At 36.8% G+C, this 20512-nt stretch overlaps 2 pseudogenes; one reads left to right on the forward strand and one right to left on the reverse strand.

Annotated features, from left to right (window-relative positions):
* The window catches only part of LOC138878757 (terpene synthase 9-like), a 36311-nt pseudogene extending 26612 nt beyond the window's left edge, over positions 1–9699 (forward strand).
* A 2609-nt stretch (positions 9700–12308) lies between these two features.
* The window catches only part of LOC104245992 (transcription factor UNE12-like), a 36885-nt pseudogene continuing 28681 nt past the window's right edge, over positions 12309–20512 (reverse strand).

Genomic DNA, 20512 nt, shown 5'->3' on the forward strand with positions numbered 1-20512 from the left:
GATTTTGAAATCTTTTCTTGCTTGTTTTGACAAGGACCGTCTCGGAGTGAAGGACAAAATGATGCAAAGAAACAATTATTAACAAAAAATGCCCCTGTTGGAAGGACAGAAGGAAGAGTTTTTCTTTTTCTTTTTTTCACTTTTTTTTTCACTAACTAGCCTTAATGGTCATGACATGCATATTGGACTTAGTGGCCAATCTATCAAACTAATTCACTCTTCCCTTTTACTATTCTTATGACCTTTGAAGTCGGGCCTATCCGTGCTAATCCTTTGCATCAGCTTCACGACTCACTTTTGACTAGTGGTGCCCCGAGGGGTTTTCACCAACGAGACTCTCTCATTTATTCATCTCTGCTCACCGTCGTCTTACTGTGCCCGTGAGGGTTTTCACTAATAAGACTCTCTCATTTTTCTTTTCTTTTTCTTTCTGTTGCTTTCTTGTGTGGGCAACTTGACAGTGTTCTACGTCATGTGACAACTGTTGCTCATTGCATGCTTCTCTTGTCATTCTTGAAGGCATATTGGGGGTCTTTATTTGGAAGGTTTCTGGATAGGGTTGGACAAAAAGGACAGCATGAAGGCTCAAAATAAACTCGGAACGAGGGGGTGTAGACTAACAACTCTTGGAATCGACTCTTTCAAAAATGAAATAAAATCTTTTCCCCAGTTTTAGATACTGGGGATGTTTGGATTATTTTTTTTTGGTCTTATTTGGTTGGACCGAACCGTGAGGTTGCCTACGTATCCTTTTTTTAAAGGAATCAGGTCTAACGTAGTTCAAACATCTGACCTAAACTATTTTTCATCTTTCTTTCTGTTTCTTTTTCTTTTTTCTCTTTTTTTTTTGCCCCAGCTTCTAGTTTTGAGGGCATGAACCTTTGACAGTTCTTTTTTCTTCTTCTTTCTTCTTTTTTTTTGCACTTGTACTTTCAAAGAGTTGCCCCAGTTTGTACACTTGGGACATAGACTTTTTTCTTTTTTCTTTTTTTTGACTCTAAACTTGATTCCAAAATAAGTTAGTCGAAGAAAATAACACAGGCTCAAAAGGGGTGACAAAGGGTATAAAGTGTTTGGGTAGATGAAAAAGGGTCTCCCAGCCTTGAGAACGCTAAACATAGTATCCTTCGCTATCACAGCATTGACGAACATGTATGTCCCTTTTGTGTGTCGTGGTCACAAGACATTTCTCCATACCTTAGTGACAAACATTCCAACAAACTTCAATTGATTAAACATCCTCAAGACCGATCTTCACAATAATTTGAAGGTGAATTTTACTCGACCTTAGTTCCAAAGTATTCCAACTCTTTATTCAGCCTCAAAAGTATTATTTTTTTTAGTTATCAAATTCTAGATTAAATCAGTTCATAAGATTTGGCCAAAATTTCCGCATGCATATCATGTCATTAAGACTAGCGGGAAAAGATCTAAGCATGGAATGACACAAAAGGACAACTATATTTCATTAAGTAAACAACAAGACAAACAATCTAAAATCTGAGTTGCAACCCTAAATAACCCGACTAATGAAAATAGCAAAAGAACGGAAAGACAAGACTAACACAAACAAAATGGAGGGATAGAAGGGTTTGACTCAATAACATAAATAAAATCTGGATCACAACCCTAAAATAACCCAGATAATAGAAAAAACATCAAAACAAACTACCAAGATTCCTTCCTAGTGAGGAGAGAATGACTTTTCAATTGCTTAGCTTGACATTTAGCCACAAATTTGCTCATCAGGATCAGCATAGCCTTCTCCAATTTCAAAATCATTAACTTCAGTTAGCAAATTCCCGAGAGGATTCTCATACTCCATGTCACCGCGCATCATCCCCACAAAGTGTGCATCATCATGTGCAGGTAAAGGATTCTGCACGATATTCTGGGCGCCACTGTCTTGGATCACAATCCGTTTTTCCTGGATCATCCTTTCTATTTCTCTTTTCAAATCCCGACAGCTTTCAACATTGTGCCCCTGGGCATTGGAATAGTATTCACACCTTTTAGAAGGGTCAAAGCTTCTTGCACGTGGGTCCACATGATTTGGAGGAATAGGTGCAATCATGTCATACTACTTTAATTTCTCAAACAAGTTTGCATAGGACTCTACTATTGGTGTAAAATTATCTTTTAACCTTTGTTCCCTTCTATACCCCTGGCTTGGATGTGGGTTATAGGGCGTTTGAAAATTTTGTAGAGGCTGGTGGAGATTTTGTGATGCTCGTGCTCGCCTTCTGGGGTGTTTTGGTGGCTAGACAACATACTGATGTGGAGCGACAGAGTATCGTGGGTTCTGAGGTGGATAAAAATGCTCAGGGGAGTCATGGAAAACTTGAGGAGGTTGCTCATACCTTCGAGATGTTCTCCTGGGACCTCTTCTCGACCCTGATGTCATCATGATTTCTTCAACCTTCTCATTTGTGTCGCTAAAAATATCAGATTCAACCCGGACAGCCTGAGTTGCGGCTTTAAAAACTGCTTGACTTATAATTTTGTCTGTCTTAAGACCATTCTCTACCATTTCTCCCATTTTGATTGCTTCCGAGAAGGATTTGCCAACTGCGGACATCATGTTTTGAAAGTAATTTGGCTCTTGCGCTTGAAGGAAGACAGTGATTAGCTCGTGGTCATCCATGGATGACTTAACTCGAGTTGCTTGCTCTCTCCATTTAATGGCATATTCCCTGAAACTTTCACTTGGTTTCTTCTTCAGGTTTGAAAGGAAAATGCGGTCTGGGGCAATGTCGATGTTGTATTGGAACTGTTTGACAAAGTCATGTGCCATGTCATCCCAGACATACCAGCGAGACGTGTCTTGATCCATAAACCATTCGGAGGCTACTCCCGTAAGGCTCTCCCCAAAATAAGCCATCAACAATTCTTCATTTCTTCCCACACCTCTCAGTTGATTGCAATACCTTTTCAGGTGGGCTATGGGGTCTCCATGTCTATCATACTTTTCAAATTTGGAAGTCTTGAAACCAGGTGGCAAGTGGACATCGGGGAACATACATAGATCTTTGAAGGCAACACTCTTTTGACCTGCCAACCCTTGCATGTTTTTTAACCGTTGTTCTAAGCTTTTCACTCTTTGGGTCATTTCTTCCTGTACCATCTTTCGGGCAGGCTTCTCAATGTTTGCAGGAAGATCAAACGAGTACGAGTGGTACTCAGGAGAGTGGTACTGCTCTTGCTGTGTAGCGAATTGTGACTCATGACGAGGCTGTCCTTGACCACCGGCCCATGCTTGACACATTTCGGTCATTTGCTGTTTCAGTATTCTATTTTTCTCAAACACAGTAGACTCTTGTTGAACCCTATCACCCTGAGTCTCTTGAGCACTTGTAATAGCTTCGATGTCAGTTATCATTTTTCCTTGGATCTTGTGTTTCCGGATTACCACAAACCGACCACCTCAACTTTCTTCACAATTCAAAACAAAACATGTTAGAATGGACTCAGTCGGTCCTTATTATAATCAATATTTTTTCATTTCTTCATTTTTTCACTTCTTTTTAATGGTGATCGACCCTGATGTGGGTTGCCTACTTATCATGTTGGAACATGAATCAGATCTTGCGTAGTTCGGGAAGATCGGGAATAAAGTGAATAAACTAACTCTTTCTTTGGATCTTGGACTTTTCGAAAGAAAGACTTAAAAAGAAGAAACAAAATATTTTTGGATTTCGATTTATTTATTTATTTTGGAAAGAAAAACTTCTAAATAAGAAAGAAAATATATATATATATATATATATATATATATATATATATATTTTTGAACTTCGACTCCTCTTTTTTTTCTAGAATTTCGAAAGAAAAACTTCTATAGAAGAAAGGAAATATTTTTGGATTTTCGGACTTTTATTTTGAATTTATGAAAGAAATACTTCTAAAGAAAAAAGAAAATATTTTTGAATCTTAAAATTTCTTTTCAATTATCGAAAGAAGAATGAAAATATTTTTGGATTTTGAGAGAGATTAAATAAAAATATTTTTGTATTTTTGTTTTTTTTAAAAAATTGGGGTATTAAAGAAAGACTTTTCTAAAGAATGAAGTAAAGGAAAATATTTTTGGATATTTTTTTTTTGAAAATGGTGGGCCGGAACCGATGAGATTTGCTTACGTATCTCACATCCGGTGAGAATCAGACTCGCGTAGTTCGCCATTTTTGACATAATTGGAAAAACATGATATTGTCTCCCTTTCATTTTTTTTTGAAATACATTTTCCTTTTCTTTTTTTTCAAACAATTTGGGCAAAGTTTCAAGGCATTTTCGAATACCGGGTTTTTCAGAACCAGGTGAATTCTCTATCCTACCTCACTCTTGTTTTTTTTCTGTTGTTTTTCTTTCCTTAGTCGGTTAACATGCAAGCCGAAACAAATAAATGTTCACATAGCACATAAAATGTATCAGGATGGTCTGTTATTTTGGGCACACCTGTCCTAAACGGACCCAACCCCTGTGTTGAGTCCCTAAGTCAAATGCACATGATACAAACAAACGTTCCTACTAGTAATCCAGCATGAGGCTGTATTTTTCTAGGTTTAAATCCTAGGGTTTTGGTCTAGACTTGGGGTACCCGAGCGGACAACTGGGGCCGAGGAGGTGGCGACGTAGCGGGAGCACTGAAGTCTACCCGACCTTGTCGCTTGCCCAGCCTCGTTCTATTTGGTATAATTTCTACAGAAAAAGCGGGCTACGCGAACATATGCACCATTTCCAGAAGAGTCAGATGGGTGGCGTAAGAAGACAGTTATATACAATTCAAATAATATTAAAGTGGTAAACAGATAGCATTTAGCACAAAAACTTCACAGAATACAGAATAAATGAAGCTAAATAAAATCATATTAACAAGCTCGAATTCTGAACCCTGAACCAGAGATTCTGGGTTCGATCCCCAGCAGAGTCGCCAGAGCTGCCACACCTCCTTTTTACCACCCGAGGGGGTATAGGGGAGTTTTTCCAATTTAAGTGACAATCGAAACGAGATTATTTATTTATTATTCAGAGTCGCCACTTGAGAGATTTATGTTGTCCCAAGTCACCGGTTCAAATCCCGAATCGAGGAAAGAATGACTCTGTAATAATGTCTGCGAACACAGAAATCCGAGTAAGGAATTCTGTTAACCCGGGAGAAGGTGTTAAGCACTCCCGAGCTCCGTGGTTCTAGCAGGTCACTTTGATTATACTTGGCTTGACTAAATTGTCTAATTACTGATTTCGGAACCTATGTGCTTTTACCTTATACAACGCTTTAATAAAGAAAAATTATCTCGAAATGAGTCACGCGTATGTGTACCCATCCATTTCGCGCGTCAAAAAATCATGTCACGCGAACGTGTTCACAATTAATAACGCATTATTATTATTAAGAAAGTTTAGTCGAAGTTACACGAACGTATACTCCGATTTATTTTTAAAGAAATCATAATTGTGTCACGCGAACGTGTCCATAATTATAATAGTTTGATTAAACAACAAAAACTATAGTTCAGCCCATTTAATGCTCAAATCGGCACATCCATCACAACCCATTAACATGTGAATCAATCGGACCAAATACTTGAGGAATTAAAATTAACAAAATCGTTGAACAAGTATAAACACCTATTAAGACAAACATCAATCAAAACAGAAGGAACCAAAATGCCAAATAACTATCCAATGAAACGAAACAGAGGGAAAGAAACTTATAACTAAACTTCAATACCATACAAAGTCAATTGGAAACAGCAACTAATATCATGTATATATATCTTGCTCAATTACACGTGCCCTTTTTGATTTCAAAGGTTTTGAGCTTCAATTTAAACAAATATTCAAATTAATCCATGCCAGATTTCATTTTAGAAACAACAACAAGAAAGTATGATTATGAAACCAAAGAGAAATTTCAGCCAAAACACATGAGACTTTAAAGTCATGTAAATGAGATGAATCAAAACGGACCTTTCACGGTAGCCAAATGAAAGTGCAACGGCAAGCTCCGATGGAAATTTGTACGAAAATCGAACCATGACCGGCCCTCGATGAAACGACCTCGAGACTTCAATGACTGGCTCAGAGCAGATCTCACGAGCAAGTTCCAAAATGGACTCAAACCAACGAAATTCCAACAGCGAAACGAGGCTACGCAGCTTCGAAATCAATCTCAGATACTGAATTTTTTTTTTTCAAATTTTCTTCGAGTCTCAACACCAGAAAATACAATTGTCGAACAAATTTTATTGATGATCAAAGTCAACACGTACAAGAACAGAAAAGGATTCAACAGACCTAAAAACTGAATCTATGAGTTAGAGCTTCGACATCGAAGCCTCGCCGGAAACTTCGCCGGAAACGTGACAACATTCAGCGACGGACCTTGCATCGGCACCTCGGATTCGCAGACGGACAGCTTAGATGAACCTATATCGAGACTACTATTTCATCGAATTTTCGAACGCCACTCGTCGCCTCCCTTTCACTCCTGCTGCTTTCGCTGTTGCTGCCCTCCCGTTGCAGCTATGTGCGTGTGTGTTGTAGATGGGAAGCTACGACGATGGAGGGCTTTCTTGGTCAAGGAGGTGTTTTTGGTTGGCGTTGCGACTGGAACTAGGGTTGTGAAGGAGATGGAATACAAGGGGGGTCGTTTTTGGTGTTAGACAGATGAAGAGCTAACGTCTTCAATCTTCATGAAGAAGATGATCGTTCCAGGTTCAAAAAGGGGGCTCGGGGTTGTTCTCTGAAAACTGCGCAGCTTTTGTGCTTTTTTTTAGCCTCCTTCGTTATCCTCCATAGCAGCTTTTGCTGCTTTTCGTTCCAGCTTCTTAAACGAAGAAGCTTTCTTTGTTGGTGAAGAAAGAGATCCGATGGGGGGTCCTTTTGGCGCAGCCTTTTTTAGCCTTTTTTGTCCGTTTTTTTCTCTTCTTTAGTCTATCCTTCTTTTTATATTGTAGGTTTTGGTAGGGTTTTTAGGTTAAGGGGTATGAGCCTAGGAATTATGGGCTTGGCAATTGTGGGCTAGGTCCAAAATTAGGCCTAAAAATGGGTTGCTCGAGCCCAAGTTCTATTTTTTCGCTGCGAACAAGATTAAAAATTCGAGCACATTTATTAATTATTCCTACTATTCAAATAATTATTAAAATAAAACTAACCATCAAAACAAATATATTTTTGATATTTTCAAATATCATATTAAAATAAAAATACGATACTATTTTTGCATATATTGTTTTTAGATTTTCTTTTTAGATAAAAAATGACTACAAAACATTAATGAACCTATTTTTTGATTTTTGTTTCTTGTAATAAAATAAAGTAAAAGAGCCAAAATTACTTGAAATATCTATATTATGCCTAAATTAAATATTTACGCGCTAAAAAATGAAAAATCTTGGGGAGGGTCAAAAATCACATGTCTACATACACTATACTCCGCAGACCCACTTGTAGGATTTCATTGAATTTTTTTTTTTGTTGTTGTTGTTGTAATAACTTAGGGTTTAGTTTCTTGATGCTGATGAAATTCAGTTCTTTCAAACTATAAACATGGTGTTCAACCAGATGTGTTCAAGCAATTCACTAACCATGACGGAAAATTCAAGGAAAATCATATTAATGATATTCAAGGATTACTAAGTTTGTATGAAGCAACACATATGAGAGTGCACGACGAGGAAATTCTAGAGAAGCTCTTATCTTTACCACCACTCATCTCGAGTCCATGATCCCAAATTTGAGCAACTCGCTTAAGGTACAAGTTACTGAAGCCTTAAACCAACCTATTCGCAAAACTATACCGAGGGTGGGATCAAGGAAATACATATACATATATGAAAACATTGGAACACATAATGATTTGCTTTTGAAATTTGCAAAGTTGGACTTTAACATGTTACAAAAGCTTCATCGAAAAGAGCTTAACGAGCTAACAAGGTACATCTACTATTCTTATCATCTTCATAGTTATGGTACAGTCAGATCTCTCTATAAAATCCATCCTTTATAACAACGGTTCACCATAACGGTCATGTTTTCTTTAGAACTAATCTTTTATGTTACCAAAAAATTTCGAAACAATTGAGACTATTATAGAGATGTTTGATGGTAACTCGCGCTAATTAATAACACCTAAAGTTTAAGTATGTTAATGTTGTTGTGTTATCTATAGCTGGTGGAAAGATTTGGATTTTGCAAACAAATTTCCATATGCAAAGGGCAGATTGGTAGAAGCTTACTTTTGGATGGTGGGAATATATTTTGAACCTCAATATAGTCGTTCAAGAAGAATGATAACACAAGTAGTCAAAATGAACTCCATCATTGATGACACTTATGATGCTTTTGCAACTTTTGATGAGCTTATGCTTTTCACGGATGCGATCCAAAGGTAATCTTTCTATAACAACGTCATTTGTTCTGATAATTTTTTAAGATGCTATTTGAAGTGTTGTTATAGAGAAATATATTATGACAACTTAGACTTTGCAGATGGGATGTAGGTGCCATGGATTCATTACCGGCATATTTGAGACCTATTTATCAAGGCCTTCTCGACGTTTTCAATGAAATGGAAGAAGTAATGGCCAAAGAAGGTAAAGCAGATCGCATCTACTATGCAAAAAAAAAAAGAGGTAATCCTTGATTAAGTTACATTAATTACTACTTAATAAGTTAATTAAGTAAACCAAGTTGTAGGGAAGAATCACAATTTTGAACTATTAGTACTTTTTCTGTTACTTTTTTAGATGAAAAAGTTGGTGGCAGCCTATTTTAAGGAAGTTGAATGGTTGAATGCTAACTACATTCCAAAATGTGAGGAGTATATGAAAAATGGAGTTGTAAGTTGTACCGGTATGATGTATGGAACAATTTCTTTGGTTGTTATGGAGGAAATTATAACAAAAGAGACTTTTGAATGGTTGGCAAATGAACCTTTGATTCTTCGAGCTTCATCAACAATCCGCAGATTAATGGATGATATTGTTGATCATGAATTAAGTATAACAATATAATTTCCATTTTATATAACAATTAGTCATCCTAATTCGCAAATTTTGTCCCTAAATACAATACAAAAACAACTACAATAACAGAAACAACATATCCAGTGTATTCCTATAGTACGGGTCTGGGCAGAGAGATGTGTATGAAGATCTTACCCTATCTTGTGGAGGTAGAAAGGTTGTTCCCGATAGACCCTCGACTCAAAAAAACATTTCTCAATCTGATTTCGAGTCTAGGTGGCACTTTTGCATGATATAATAAATAGACATGCTTGATAAATTACAACTTCAATGAGCACATTTACATAAAGTGATTTATGGAACTTTAGAAACGACTGATTAAAATGGTAAAATATTGTATAATATTAATGAAGATATTGAAATATATTATGTTGTAGGTTGAACAACAAAGAGGACATGTTGCTTCATTTGTTGAGTACTACATGAAAGAATATGGAACTTCAAAGCAAGAAGCATATGTTGAGATGTGGAAAAAGATCACAAATGCGTGGAAAGACATAAATAAGGAACTCCTGCGCGCTCTACTGCAGTACCAATGTTTGTCCTCGAACGAACTTTAAATTATACAAGATTGGTTGATACATTTTTCAAAGATGATGATGGTTACACAAATCCCAAATCCAAAGTTAAAAACATGATTGCTTTGTTGTTTGTCGAATCTATCGACATATGATGATATATAACAATGCAGATGCACCTTCAACCGAGTATTCAGAGCAAATATGGAAGCATTTTGTATGGTTCTGTATGACCTATAGGTCATATGTTCGAGTCATGGAAGCATCCATTAATACTTGCATTAGGGTAGGCTGTCTATATCATACTTATTAGGGTGCGACCCTTCCCCTGACTCTGCATGAATGCAGGATGCTTTGTGCGCTCAGCTGCCTTTTTTTTACTATTTCGCTGTTAGTTATGTTGAGAAGGGACAATACTTGATTTGATTCATGAGTCTTGTTTCCAGGTTTGATTCCTATGTTATTTGACTTGACACATTTGACATTTAATTAGGCCAAAAGTGTGATTTTGAACGTTATTCTACCTACAGGGCAAGCGGGGTCAAATGTTAAAAACTACCCAAAAAGTATCATATTTCTGCAATTGTTTTGTTTTCCAAATTACACAATTGAGTTCCATCATTTTACTCAAACCTCCATGTGCTATTCGAATGCACCCGAGACAAAAAGCATAGCAGAGGCATAGATCGTACTTCATCCGATTCAAATTAGATGAGGTACTTTCCTTTTTAGTCTGGTCCATTTTTTTTGATAAGGTAAATTGTATTAATCAAAAAAGAGAAAACTTTTGTATACAGGAACAGGAAATAGGGGTGTACAAACCGAACCGGAAAACCGCACCAAACCGACTAAAAACCCGATTAGGTTTGGTCTGATTTGGTTTGGTATTGAGTAAAAAAATCTGAACCAAACTGACATATAAATATATACTTTTAAGATTTTATATAGAGTTTTCTTTAAAAAATGTCTAGAAATATTTGCAATTTTCTTGCGGGATATAATATTTAATAGTATATGAAGTGCTCCATATTTATTAACCTTAAATAATAGATTGAGTGATCACTTTCTCATCAAGTGTTACTGAAATGCGTCAATCTCTTTGTTCTTCCATATTCGTATCATATGTTAAGATCTACTAAATTGTTATATCTTTTTCGAATGTAAAATTATTATTATTATTATTATTATTATTATTATTATTATTATTATTATTATTATTATTATTATTATTATTATTATTATTATTATTATTATTATTATTATTATTATTATTATTATTATTATTATTATTATTATTATTATTATTATTATTATTATTATTATTATTATTATTATTATTATTCTTGAAAGAGTACATTAATGAAACATATTATCAGACGACTAAAAAAGATAACTAATATATGTTACTAAGAAAATTCTCTCATAAAATATTTTAATAGATAATTTTTGTCAATTTTTTATATTTTTACTAAACATATATTTACTTATCAAAAATTTAACAAAGTAAGATTGAAATAATATTTAAGTAACAAAAAATACGAAAAACTCGAAAAATTCGACAAAACCGAACCAATCCAAACCGAGATAGTTGGTTTGGTTTTGATAAAAACCGAACCAACTCGGCCCATGTACACCCCTAGCAGGAAGTATACAAAAGATGCACAATCTTCTATACAAGAAGGGACTATATGAGTGCACCAAAAAGCGATCAAAGATAAAATATTATTCTTAAGATGTGAAAAAGGAGAATCAATTGATGCTATGAAATGTTTCGCCGGGTTCAATCCTCCCGATTCATACCAGATCCTCTACCTTTACTTTTACCTTATCAGAAAAAAGGAGACTCAATCCCATCAAAAGCTCTCATATTTCTCTCCCCCCAAACTATCCACATGAAAGCTAACGGGGTGAACTTCCACGCATTTTGCTTTCTTCTTCTACGAAAACCTGCCCAGCTATATAACATCTCCTTTACAGTGCTTGGCATCACCCATTGAACACCAAAAAGATTCAGGATTGCCCTCCACAAAGCCGAGGACACAGGGCAATGCAACAAAAGATGATCAACTTCTTCCCCTGAGTTTTTACACATGTAGCACCAACTAACAAGTGTAATTCCTCTCTTTCGCAAATTTTCAGCAGTCAAAATCACTCCCCTCGCCGCTAGCCATGTAAAAAAACCACACCTTCATGGGTGCCTTAGGAATCCAGATCGAGGAGTATGGAAAAGTGGTCTCATCTCTCACCAACATACTCTGTAAAAGGACTTTACGGTGAACAAACTATCGCCACTTAGTCTGGTCCAAAATAAATGACATATTTCTAAATTTGTAAAAATAATTCAATTTTAAACTCTTCATTTTACCCTTAATGAGAAACTTTTATTATCGTGCAAATGTCATGCCCCCACAAAGCTTTTACCCCTTAAGTTTTTAAAACCACAAATTTCAAAAGTCTTTTTTTTCTTCTTAAATTCCGTGTCGAGTCAAACTACATTCGCCCTAAAATGTTACAAATGGACTGAATGCTTTCTTAAGTGCTGCCTTTGTTCAAGGTATGGCATCATGCCTTGGTTGACAAAACTCCAGAAAGTTGATAAAGGGGCCAATGGTTGAGGTAAAAGCAAAAATTGTGGCATCTGACTTTGATTTTATTTGCCATGGATTTTAGAGTGTAATACAAGAGATTATAGGTACAGATATAAAGGAGGGTTGGCCGCAAAGCCATAAGGAGTTCGCGATGGCACGTGCAATAAGTTTGGAGTCTATGGTAGGGCTGATGATTCCGGCTTGACCACTGATTGGTTATCCGTTTGCTGAGTAGGATAGATAAGTATGGCAAGTGAAATGGGCATGATGCAGAGTGATTTGGATTGAAGGTATTGCATGGCTGCTCCAACATCTTCCTCCATCAACTTTGCTACCTCTTCTTCTGTTTCGACATTGGACCACTTTTCCCAGACATGCTGGTTGGATCGACTTTCACCACTGTCCCCCATAGATATTGACGAAATAAATAAGTCTTGGAGCAAATGAAACAATCTTACAGTTGAGCTATCAGAGACTGTATAAAGGTATTTTCAATGATGTTCAGTAAGTAAGAAGCAAGAAAAAGTGATTGTGTTCACTCTGCTTCCTTCGTCATCATCACATTAAGACTCCAGAGACAATAGCAATCTTACTACAAGGGCCGATATCAAATCACCGGCAAAACTGAGTTCCATGCAAATATACTAGTGATTAATTCTTAACAGCTAATTTGGTCATTTTAACAAAAAAAATAGCTTATCAGCACTTTTCTACCAAACACATCAACTGTTTATTATCAATTTCAGCACGTCTATCCAAACACGTAAATGCTTATTTAAAAAATTAGTTTTAGCACTTAAAAATGTTTTTCACCCCTTCAAACTTATCAGTTATTTACAATCAGCTAATAATACTCTTAAACTAAAACAGTACTATTTTTTTACTGTATTTTGTTTTATTTATTTGTCGGGTGGGACTAGTGGCTTATTGTGTTTCCATGCCATTAGACCCGTTCCCATGATCCAAAACCAGAGCGGAATCACACAGGAAAGGGAAAAAAAAACTAGTTGACCGTCTTATTACCTTAACTTGAAGCCTTAGGAACTTCACATATATATCATCAAGCATCGCAGCCCTGTCGGTCTGGCAAGACAGAAAGAAATACATCAATACCGCAAGCTGCGACATGTTTTGAGTTGCATCAATTACAGAGGCATTCCTAAAAATACCAATTTCAATGAGGTTTCGTAACTACTAGTTTGAAAATCACAACTATTTCTAATAAATAGTAACTAGAATCCATTAGGCAACACTCAACTGCAACAGAAAGTTAGCATACAGAAGATTACTACTTTTTATTTTCAATTTGAAGCATTGGCATTTTAACATCATCATGAAGTGATGGGTCAGAATAAAGTTAATATTCCCATTATTTTGAGCATGCAACTTTAAGACTAATGTGCCTGAATTGTTATTTGTCGCAACAAAAAAATGAATCCTCATCAAAAGAATTTGTGGCAACAAGAAAATAGAACACACCTTATTGCAGCTGGGGACAAGTTCCTGCAAAGCCTTTATTCTTTCTGATATCCTTTCTCTTCTTAACTGTAAAAGAGACAATACATTACTCAGGCACTTGTTTCTAGAGCCTTTTCCACAGCCCTTGCATTTTACAACAGAATTTACAGTTGTCCTAACAAACTTATCTACTTATACCGATCATATTACCCGCTCAGCAATACTATGTGGATCCGTGGCCTGTCCTCTTCGTGCCCGAACCCTAGGACGAATTGCAGGTGGGTGTGGTACAGTTACCGCTGTGCTTGATGTTGGCTGGCCTTGAAATGGCTGCAAGTACCAAAGAGAAGTTAGGAGATCGATTAGTGAATAGGAGGTAGTAAATCCTTAATCTGACAAAGAGGCATTTTTTTCAAAAAAAAAAACATATCCACATAAGTTATATGAAGCCAGCGGCATGCAATTAAACTGGATTTTGAAATGATATACATAAAAATATTCAGAAACAGTATGCATTCTCAATGGGTTGATGTTAACCCATCTAACTACAGTTTTACTATGAGAGTTGGGCGAGTCAACCAATTTTGGGTTGAAGTTGCACCACTACTAAGATTATAAAAACTAGCATATGCGCAACAGCGAACAACAAAAGAATATGATAAAGGAAGGCGAAAAAAGATTCAGGAGCGAGTTGATGCTTGTTAAAGACAATTCCACCATTTCCATATTTGCCAAGTTATTATGTTGTTCAACTCACTCTGTTTCCTTCGTCATCATCGAATTAAAACGTCAGAAACAATAGTAATCTTACTACAAGGGCCTATATCAAATCACCGGCAAAACTGAGTTTCATGCAAATATACTAGGGATTAAATCTTAACAGTTACTTTAGATAAAGTATTTAAATCAAACTTATCAGGCTTGCTGGTATTATATGGAAATACTAGTGCGAGTCTAAAGGAATAACCATTATGAAACAATAGCTTAGTGAAAAAACAGGAATATGTAACCTGAACTCGGTGAACTTGGGAGACAGTGTGGCGAACTGCATGAGATTGCAAATGTTCTAGACCTGGATATAAATTTCCCATGTTCATTGCTTCTCGTTCCCGTAAATGAACATGAATACCAAAACGACCATATTACACTTCAAGCTTAGCCCCATTGACACAAATATCCAGTTCCTCGTTTCCCATCATACATACTACTCTTTCAGTCCCAATTTTGATTAGCACTTATTTCTTTTTAGTCCATCCAAAAAAATGATACTTTTCTTAAATTAGAACTATTTAGGTGACGTTTGCTTCAAAATTTGAAGAAGAGTTTCAGCCAAAAAAGTGATGCCAATTTTTTGCCAAAAACTGTTTTATAACCAAACAGTAGTTTTGCAAGAACGGAACTTCTATTCTGTTGGTTGTTGGTTGAAAAACAATTTATGTAAAAATCCCTAAATTCAGACAGAAAACTACATTCAAACTTTAGACTTGATCTCTGAAGTTAGGCAAGTTAGGCTTTGGCTGGGCGCTGTTTAACCAAAAATCTGAGTCTTTGGTCAAAACTAAAAAGAAATTCGGGTTACTGATAATCAGGAGACGAAAATAAAATAATTTTGAGAATGATGGTAAAGCAGTAAATAGTTTTGTATTTCAGTAAGATCTCAATAGTATTTCGTGTCCTTAGAGATGATGAGTTCTTCTCCTTTTATAGCTAATTCTAGGAGAAGATGTAATGTCTTTGTCTTAATGATGCAATTATGAGCAATAAATGACATTAAAAGAAACGTTACACAATCATTTCTTTTTAAATCAAATATTCTAACGTATTTGGTATTCAATGTTGTATTTAGACTCTTTTACGTCATCAGATTCATATCTTCAACTTCTTCCGATCTTTGGTCTTGGATAGGTACGAGACTCGTACCTATTTTAGTAACGGTCCGCACCTATGTTGCGTTCTTTTTCCCTTATCTGTTGTTGCCCGTGCCTCTTGGCTATGTACTATGTTTTGACCGTTTGACCAGTCCACGTGTCATGCCACGTCACCTACAATGTAAATTCAATTTTTTCCAATACAGATAGTCCCCCCACTTTCCATTTATTTATCAAGTAAATAATTGGGAAGTGGATTTTCATAAAAAGGGAATTTTGCCGTAATTAATATTATGACAAATACTGACGCTTCAATTGTCCCTTCCATTTAATGTTTTACATACGTGTCACCTTATGATTGATTCTGCAATTCTACCCCCTTTTTTGAGACTTCTTCATTTACACTATTCACGAAATGATAGTTGCCTTTATTATAAGCTTTCCTTCATTGCACTTCTAAGTTTGACGGTTGTCATTATAAGCATTTTTAACCCTCTTTCGTTTGCCTTCTTCTTCATAGAACGTCAACAAGCAATTTCTTACTTACTTGTATTTTCTCTCCCTTTTAGTACATCCTTCTTCAACAATGTCATCTCCAAACCCTAACCCTAGAAAAGTTCCAATTCTTGATCACTTCCCCAATGCCCCTACAAGACATAGGAGAGGCAGAGGAGGTAGGCTTTGGAGCTTGGGCCTAGGGTCTGCTCGTGATGGTTTATCTGGTCCTGCTTCTTCTTCTCCTAGTATCGGGAGTTCTATTCCGAAGACCCCTTCTTCTAAAGGTAAAGAAATCCTTGATTCTTCTCAAGAACCTTTAGTCGATGAAATTGTTCCTAGTGATTTATCTTTTGAGAGTGATAGAACGTCTCTTCAAAGGCAAATTGCAAATTTAGAAAAAGCTGACACTTATCCTTCATTAGTAACCGAGCTTACAATCCCTACCATCAGAAGGGATTGTAACTGGAGCAATAGTCTACGAATGTCAATTCCTTCCCCAAATCAAAGAATTTCTTCCTTTAGAAATGGTTATTCTTTCGTTTATACTTACCCATTTACTTTGGGTTTTAATCCTCCGGTTGACCCAGTCATTATTAACTTTTGCCGTTTCTTTAAAATCTGTTTGGCCCAAGTCGGTCCCCTAGTGTGGAGAGCAGTGGCTTGTCTGAGATACTTATCTGCCAAAGCCAATGTCGACTTCACCCTTTCTCACCTTATTCATTTATACCATCCCAATTTAATGCGCCATGGGGTTTTTACCTTAACTGTAAGAAGCAAAAAGGTTTTGGTAAACCCTGAAGATGACAGGGATCGTGGATGGTACACCCGTTACGTTGCTGTACGTACGGTGGACTTGCTTGGTGAAACAAATATTCCCTGAGAAGTGGAATTTTGCACGTAAGTTTCCTTTTATTTACCGCACCTATTTTTGAGAATTCTGATTCTTTTTCTCACTTCGTCTCTTTTTAGTTTTTTGTAGCAACCATGGGAGATGTGGAACTTATTCCTGGCTTCCGTGGTTGGGTAGATTCAATTTTGAAGATTGCTCCTAAGGATCAAAGAACTTGGAAATCGATTTCTTCTTTACATGGCTGGAAGGTGAAAACACATGGTATGTCCCTTTTTACATGTTTTTTTTTACATGCCAAGCACCTTTTTCTCAACGTTGATTATGTATCCTTCTTTTGATCAGGATTTGGTGTTAGAGGAATGGCAGCTGAAGTAGTTATGGCCATTCGCATGTCTGCTAATGCTGCACTTGATTTGAACAAGGCTCGAGCTTCGCTTCCCAAAAGGAAAACTATAGGAGAAAGTTCTGAGAATGAGGAAGAGGAAGATACCTCTTTAATTGCCAGGCCAAAAGTTAGGAGACGAGTCATTAATAGTGATGAAATTGAGGATACCCCTGCTCAAACTTCGTCTACCGAGCCTGTTTTGATTCATTCTGACGAGGACACTGTGCCAAAAGATACTAATGAATTAACTCAGCGTCTTTTTGATAGTGGTTTTGAGAGTGGCGAGCTCGGCCCTGTTTTTGATGAAGCTCCTCTCTCCTCATTCGTTCCTATTTCCTCCATTCCTTTGCCAGTTTCAACTGCACCTGCTTCCGTTACTGTGTCGGTTTCTTCATCTTCTCCTTCCATCCCTTCTTTGACTCCTATGGCTCCTGCTGTTGTGTTTTCCTTTTCTACTACTCCTCCTTCCATGGCTCCTCCTCCCTTCGTTCAGCATACAGAGGCGGGTTCTAGCAGTAGAACCATGGCTATGAGAAGTGTTACTCTTGAAGTTCCTGCCAACCATAGCCTTTTGAGAAAGACTGGTAGAGCTGATGTTTGGCTCGAGCCTCTAATCGGTGATATTGAGAAGAAGAAGATGGAGAGCCACAGCTGCCTGACTCTGATTAATGACATAGTTCATTCTACTTTGAAGGTATTTTTCCTTTACCAACAAGTTTTTTGTTTTTGATCTACAAATCCTCATTTCTATGAGTTGTCTTTGTAGGCTAACCTTATTGGTACCGAATTGATGGGAAGAATTTCCCTTCTGGAAAGAAAAACCCGTGAGTTTGAAATATCCATCCATGAGGCCAAGGAAATAGCCAGGGGAGCCCAGCTTGAAGCAACTAATTGGAAAGAACAGTTTGAGAATGCTCAGGGGACCATAGAGGAGTTCCAAGAAAGTAGAAATCACCTGGAGCAGAAAAAGCGTGGTTTGACTTCTGAACTAGCGACTGCCAATGCTTCTTCAAGCCAATTTAAAAGAGATAAAGAGCTTTTGGAGTGCTCAATGTCAGAACAATTATCAAAGGCTAGTGAAGAAGTCAGGGAGCTTAAGGCACTTTTAGCCAAGAAAGAAGAGTATGCAGGAGAATTAGTGCAAAGCTTGACTCAAGCTCAAGCTAACTTACAGACCTCCTCTGACGAGATTCGAGGTTTGAAGAGTTCTCATGCCTCCCTCGAAGCTTCCCTTGATTCCCATTTAGCTGAACATATAATATTGAAGAATGATATTGCTATGTGGGAAAGGGAATATGGACTTCTGGAGGTGAACTTCAACATAGAGGTAAGTTGGGCTTTCTTGAAATCTCGTCGTGATGCTTTGATGGAAGCTGCTCAGGAAAGCTTCGATTTGCAATCTGAATTAGCCAAAGTCTTAGACACTATTGAGAAAAGTCAACAACCCGTTGATACTCCTTCTCCTGCACTTGAAGCTCCTGGAACGGAAGAGCTTTTAAATGAAGAAGTGGCTACTGCAGCAATTGGAGTTGCAATTCCTGCTCCCGAGGGTGAAACTTCTATGACACAGTCCATAGAAGCTGAAGCTCCTGTGACTCTTGCGTCCCTCGGTGATTTCAACATTCCAAGCCCAATTAAAATTGTTCCTGAAAATGAAATTGCAACTTCTGATGTTCCAACCCCTTCAGTGACTAGCTAAAAATGAAATTGCTGTTTTTGTTTTTATAAATTAGTGGTTTTATCCCTTGGCAACTTTAAGGGATCTTTTGACGAAGTCCCCAGTTATCATAATAGGGCATTTGTAAAAACAAATATTTTGCTGACTAAGTTTGTACTTAGTCTTTTATACTAATAAGTTTTTATTTGTACTTCTGTATATTTTATTCTTGCCCATTTATCTAGGGCTTATAGAATAGCTTAGCATTTTTATCCTTTTAAAATGCTTTATGATTCTTCTCATGGATTATCAACATGACGCTTATAAAATAGGGCCGTTTTATTTTATCGACACTTAATGAAGAAGACGTCTCAACTTCATAATGGTGTTATAATACGATGAAAGAAATAGGAATACACATGTTTTGTATGAAACAACTTTGGCAAGTTTTTATTCATGAACTTTAACAAGTGTTTGACTATTACATGTATTACAATACATCTACAACTTTCTCGTAACTATTTTTCTTGTAACAGATTTGTACATAACATAGAATAAACAAGGTTTTTCTTCATAACTTGTTTCAGTACATAGTCATGACCCTATTTTTATATATTAAGAAGGGTTTGAGAGGTGACTTTGTTTATGAGTTTGAGAGATGACTCTGTTGTTCTCATGAATGCTGAAGACTTCGTAACTTTTTCTCAACACTTGCCTCTTTGTGGCTGACTTTTGTTCGATACTCGTATCTGTTTCTCTACACATATCTGTTTATAATATGTAGTCCCCCAAGTGTTTGAGCGATGAAGTATGAAGCCTCGAGCACTTGTTTATTTCTTTTACTTTGGCCCTTTTCCTGAAACATAAAGATATACGGGACTCGGAGGTGTGATTATAGATGAAGACTGCCTAACTCATGTGTATTTCCATCAAATTAATTGTAACCCTGGGCTAGGAAATTAAGAATACTCCATTTTGCCTTGCAGGTTGTGACTCATCATTTGGCACGAGTTAGGGTGTTTGCCTAGCATCTAAAATCATTAGTAAAACATTAATAATTCAAGAGAGAAATTTTAACATGGTGATACCTGACCGTGGGTACTTTCTCAGAAGTAATATCTTTTTAAATGGACGGCATTCCAATGTGAGGGTAAAACTTTGCCGTCCATTGTCTCCAACTCGTATGCTCCTTTTCCCGCAATGTCACAGACTTTGTATGGTCCTTCCCACATTGGACTTAGCTTTCCTGAATTAGTAGCCTTTGTCGATTGGAACACCTTTTTAAGCACGAAGTTCCCAATTTTGAAAAATCTGAGGCGTGCTTTCCTATTGTATATCGTTCAATTACTTGCTTTTGTGCTGCCATTCTTATCAATGCAGCTTCTCTTCTTCCTTCAAGCAAACCAAGGTTGACCCGCATCTCTTCATCATTAGATTCCTCCATTGCCCGATCGTACCATGTGCTTGTCTCTCCTATTTCAACTGGAATTAAGGCTTCCAGACCATAAACCATTGAAAATGGTATTTCTCCAGTGCTTGTTTTCGTCGTTGTACGATAAGCCCATAATACTTCAGGTAACACCTCAGGCCAATTACTTTTTGAATCTTGTAACCTCTTCTTAAAGTTGTTGATAATGACTTTGTTAGTGGATTCTGCTCGTCCA

The sequence above is a fragment of the Nicotiana sylvestris genome, chromosome 9, assembly GCF_000393655.2.
Source record: "Nicotiana sylvestris chromosome 9, ASM39365v2, whole genome shotgun sequence".
In the NCBI taxonomy this organism is placed as follows: Eukaryota; Viridiplantae; Streptophyta; class Magnoliopsida; order Solanales; family Solanaceae; genus Nicotiana; species Nicotiana sylvestris.